The 5,817-nt window shown below is 40.6% G+C and overlaps 1 long non-coding RNA gene across 1 annotated transcript; it reads left to right on the top strand.

The window, feature by feature from the left end:
* Positions 1-1,803: 1,803 nt before the first annotated feature.
* On the top strand, positions 1,804-2,155 carry LOC132156646 (uncharacterized). Its single transcript, XR_009437485.1, has 2 exons — positions 1,804-1,875; positions 2,046-2,155. It is a non-coding gene; the product is annotated as an uncharacterized LOC132156646 (long non-coding RNA).
* Positions 2,156-5,817: the final 3,662 nt, after the last annotated feature.

Below are 5,817 nucleotides of genomic sequence, written 5' to 3'. Positions count from 1 at the left end.
AAAAATACCACTTCAACCTCAATGCTATTGATAAGAAATAAATGCAGTTAGATATTTTCAATCAAAATCTACATTTGTTGCATGCACACTGACAAAATGAACAATCAAACATAAGATAGAGATAGAGAACTCTTTGGCCAGTTGAACCTGCATGTTTAGTATTTGTTAAATTCATGTATATAACAATATTATATATATATATATATATATATATATATATTTAATTTACATTTAATCATTTAGCAGACACTTTTATCCAAAGCGACTTACAAATGAGAACAGTAGAAGCAGTCAGGTCAACAAGAGAACAACAACAGTATACAAGTGCCATGACAAGTCTCAGTTAGTTTAATACAGAACGCATAGGTAGGTTTTTTTTTTTATTTTATTTTATTTATTTTTTTTATTAAAAGACAAGAAAAGGAAAAGTGCTAGTTTTAGTTGGTTAAGTGCAGGCGAAAAAGATGAGTCTTTAGATGTTTCTTGAAAATGAGTAAAGACTCAGCTGTACGAATTGAGATTGGGAGGTCATTCCACCAGCTGGGCACAGTCCAGGAAAAAGTCAGTGAGAGTGATTTTGAACTTCTTTGGGATGGTACCACAAGGCGTCGTTCACTTGCAGACCGCAAACTTCTGGAAGGCACATAAGATTTAACCAATGAGTTTAGGTAAGTTGTTGCCGTGCCAGTGGTCGTCTTGTAGGCTAGCATCAGTACCTTGAATTTGATGCGAGCAGCTACTGGTAGCCAGTGTAACCTGATGAGGAGAGGAGTAACGTGAGCTTTTTTTGGCTCATTGAAGACAACCCTCGCTGCTGCATTCTGGATCAATTGCAGAGGCTTGACAGTACATGCAGGAAGGCCCGCCAGGAGAGCATTACAATAGTCCAGTCTAGAGAGAACAAGAGCTTGGACAAGAAGTTGGGTTGCTTGCTCTGACAGGAAAGGTCTAATCTTCCTAATGTTGTATAAGGCAAACCTGCAGGACCGGGTAGTTGTAGCAATGTGGTCTGTGAAGCTTAACTGATGATCCATCACAACTCCTAGGTTTCTAGCTGTCCTCGAAGGAGTAATGGTTGATGAGCCCAGCTGTATAGAGAAGTTGTGATGAAGCAATGGGTTAGCTGGAATCACCAGGAGTTCTGTCTTCGTAAGGTTAAGCTGAAGGTGATGGTCATTCATCCAGCTAGAGATGTCACTCTATATATATATATTAAGGCTGGGCAAGTCGCAGTGTTTTATTGTTATTATTATTTAGAAACCCAGTTGCTCTCTGGCTCTGAATAGCCTACAGACCATGGGTCACAGGATTGGGATGTTGATCAGTACTGGCTTGGGATGAGCGTCATCACGCATCTCAACCAATGTGAGCATTTGGGGTGGGCCTAAAACTGCAGGAGCACTCACATGGACACTCTGATAAAATTATTTAGGCTAAGCATCAACATTCACACACCACTGTCCACCGTTATTTACAACAGAAAAGAATGCAACAAGCTCGTAATCACGACTTCATAAGTGGGAAACAGGAAGTGCCAGGTTAAAACATTCAAATAGATAATTTACATTTACAATATTTCACAATATTACTGTGCTCACGATATATATACATATATATATATATATATATATATATATATATATATATATATATATGGTACAGACCAAAAGTTTGGACACCTTCTCATTCAAAGAGTTTTCTTTATTTTCATGACTATGAAAATGCGCCAGATGACCTGGCCTCCACAGTCACCGGACCTGAACCCAATCGAGATGGTTTATGGGTGAGCTGGACCTCAGAGTGAAGGCAAAAGGGCCAACAAGTGCTAAGCATCTCTCGGGGAACTCCTTCAAGACTGTTGGAAGACCATTTCAGGTGACTACCTCTTGAAGCTCATCAAGAGAATGCCAAGAGTGTGCAAAGCAGTAATCAAAGCAGAAGGTGGCTACTTTGAAGAACCTAGAATATGACATATTTTCAGTTGTTTCACACTTTTTTGTTATGTATATAATTCCATATATAATTCCACATGTGTTAATTCATAGTTTTGATGCCTTCAGTGTGAATCTACAATTTTCAGTCATGAAAATAAAGAAAACTCTTTGAATGAGAAGGTGTGTCCAAACTTTTGGTCTGTACTGTATATATATATATATATATATATATATATATATATATATATATATATATATATACACACAGTACTGTACAAAAGTCTTAGGCCACTAGTATTTTCAACAACAACAAATGGTTTTAAGTCAGTTACTTCTATTTTTTGCTGAAGTGTGTCAGTAGTAAATATCAGTTTACATTTCCAAACATTATTTTTTGCCATTAAATGTAATAATCCAGTGAGATTTTTGTTTGCACAAGGAGTCTGACAGCAGCCAGTGCTGCACACTGATCTCACCATCATCCAGTCTGTCTGGAATGTCTCCAAAACGCTTCAAGAAACCTGTAAAGCTATAGTACTGTGCAAAGTTTTAGGCACTTGTGTAAAAATCCTGTAAAGTGAGGATGCCATCAAAAATAATGTCATAAATATATATTATTAATTAACTTCTATTAACTTAACTAAACTAAACCAACATTTGATGTGACCACACTATGCATTAAAAAAGCATTTGTCCTAAGTAAACTTGCACTTTGTTTTCAGGTAGCTTTGCATGTTTCTTGAAGTGTCTTGGAGACATTGCCACAAATCTTCTGGATTGACCAGGAGGGAGTTATGTGTGAACATGGCTAATTTGGAACTCCAAGTCAAAGGCTCTGCTGATGGCATGCAATGCAGAACCCTCTCTAAGTCCTGAATGGCGCAATCAGACTGACCGTTAGTCTGCGGATGGTTACCAGGGATTAGGCTCGTTGTCGCCCCCAGTAATCGACAGAATTCAGTCCAAAGCCTAGATGTAAATTGGGGACCCCTGTCAGAAACCACATCCACCGGGAGGCCATGGATGCGGAAGACATGATCAAATTCAATGACCGCTGTCTCCCTCACTGAGGGTAATTTGGGGAGGGGAATGAAATGAACCGCCTTCAAGAATCTGTCCACCACAGTGAGGATCATGGTATTGCCACCAGATGGGGGTAGCCCTGTGACTAAATCCATGGTGATGTGGGACCAGGGTCTCAAAGGATAAGCACCAGTTGGAGAAGCCCTACTGGGAGTCGATTAAAAACGTAATCGCATATTCTCCAGTTTGGCAAATAAGTGAATTTCCAGCCTGATATCAAAAACATCAAACATGCAAGGTAATAGCAGACGTAACACAAATTACATGATGACACAGAGAGAAGCCATAGACTGGAATAAATGAGAAGGGGAAAAAGTAACAGGTGCAGGACTGATGGAGCGCACACTGCTGCGAGTTAGCGCTGATTGCTCTGGTCAGATTTAGAAGCTGAGCTGAACCAGACAGTTACTGAAGTGCAGAGGATGGATTCAATGATGGTGGAGTAGAACTGTTTCAGCAGCTCCTGTTCCAGGTTGAACTTCCTCAGCTGACAAAGAAATACAGCATCTGCCCGGTCTTTTTAACAATGAAATCAATGTGAATGTCCCACTTCGGGACCTGAGAAATAGTGTTGCCCAGGAATCTGAATGTCTCCACAGTTCTGTCAGAGTGGTTACAGGGTGTCAGAAGTGACGTAGTAGGGTAACAACAAACACTGCCAGGCAAGTTTGACTTCACCAATACAACTGAAAGGCTAAGGATTGCATCGGGATTGGATAAATAATCATATGAATACCAAATAAATAAGTCAATGTATGCTGCCAGATTTTGTAGAGATTTTGTATGTTACCCAAAAGAAATTGTATGCTGCAGTTATAGAAGCTTTTAATAAACATTGTCTTAGCAAACAGAATACAATTTTTGAAAGAGCGAGATCCAACAAGCAAAATCAAGAGCTGGGGGAGAGTGTAGAGTCGTTCATTTTAGCGGTTCATTCACTTGCTGATAAGAGACCAGATCATCGGCGGCATACACGACACCAAACTGAAAGTTTATGGTTAGATGCAGACCTGATGCTAGAGAAAGCTATAACAAGAGTAAGTCAGAGCACAGTGGTGAAAAAGCAGCACCCAATACTACACGAATGGAATCTATACACAGAAATATACACAATGCAGACAACATTTAAAAAAGAAAACAGAAAAGAAAATTACAATCAGGATGTGGCAGATGCGGGAACTTAAAGAAACATCAATGGAAAGACTGCCCAGCTAGAGATGGAGAATGACGGGTGGAATTAACTCGTTAGCCTGAATGGTGTAAACTAAACATGTTTTCATGTTGGACATGGGAGCTGCTGTTACAGCAATTCCAAGCAGTAGGTTCTCCACCCAGAGCCATGGTGCTCTGCAGCCCACAGGAAAAGTGCTGTTTGGTCCAGGTAATCATAAGGTTGATGTAACAGGGTGATTTAAAGGCCAGTTAAGTGTTAAAGATAAAACTACTGAACAAGACATTTATGTAAGTGCTGCACTGTCTAAGCCCCTACTGAGCCTTTCCGTAATAAAAGCCATCACATTAATGCAGTACATAAGCAACAAGATGACATCAGAGCCAAATACCCCTCAGTTTTCTCGGGCTTGGGGAAATTAAAGGAGCCTTACACAGTCAAGCTGGAACCAAGTCCAATGTAATATGCCCTTTCATCCCAACGCCGGGTGTTCCTTCCCATGATAGATAAAGTGCGTATTGAGCTGAAACGCACAGAGGACATGGGGGTTATTTCTAAAGTGACCCAACCCACCCCATGGTGTGTGGACATTGTCGCTGTGCCCAAGGGAAGATACGTCTATCTGTCAATTTGACCCACTTAAGTGGGTGTGGCGAGAAAGACATATTCTCCCAGCAGTGTACCAGAATCTTGCAATGCTCTCAGGAGCCAAAGTTTACACAAAGCTCTAGCAACATCAAGATTCTGGAAGATCCCGTTGTCCTAGGAGAGCAAACTGTTGACAACATTTATCACCCCATTCGGGAGATATGCGTTCAACCATTTACCAATTGAGATCTTGTCGGCCCCAGAGCATATTCAATGCTGTGCACTTTTTAAGAACCTTGCAAGTGATTACGGTTTTACAAACATTACCAGTAATCTTAGATACGCGCAATAAAATGGTGATGCAGAGCCTTCTGTATCTGCTGTGGATTTGACATTAAAGGACTTTTTTGGAATTACTCCTGCATCATGTGCTTATTATCAGCACCCAGTACGTTACACAGAGCACCCAGTTTACAATAAAGAGCCTTAAAGACAAAACCTTTCACAGTCTTGAGGACTGCAACATGCCCAGAAAGCTGATCTGATCACCAGTAGGGTGATCAGGCTCCTGAAGAAAAGCAGAGGCTCCCTTATATCTACCACAATGTGGCCTCTTGTGTTATTTTTTTAATCCACTACAGTGCACAAAACATTCATCCTGTCAAAAAGGTTTTTCATTTCAATTTACACCATTACACCATTAAGTGAAGTGAAGTAATGTGTGGCAGGCCTCGACACGCACCCGCAGACTGGCACAAACATAACTAGGCATAAGAGCAAGAACACTACTCTCTTTTTTCCATGCTTAAGTGTTAAATCATAACTTGTGTTTCTGGTGATTCTGTGATCCTCATTTCTAGCTCTATACTAGGATATAAACACAGACTGACGTACTTTCCTGCCGTCAGCACGTAAGGCTCCAGACACGGGTTCTGAGGGTAACAGCGATGACCTCCGCCATAGATCCAGCACATCTCATCTTCATTACACTCTTGACCTGTGTCACACTCATTGATGTCTATGACGCCAGAGAAAAGACTG

This window comes from Carassius carassius, chromosome 14 (genome assembly GCF_963082965.1).
Source record: "Carassius carassius chromosome 14, fCarCar2.1, whole genome shotgun sequence".
Taxonomy (NCBI): Eukaryota; Metazoa; Chordata; class Actinopteri; order Cypriniformes; family Cyprinidae; genus Carassius; species Carassius carassius.
The sequence above is the reverse complement of the archived record's forward strand: the minus strand, read 5'-3'. Positions and strand labels throughout refer to the sequence as shown.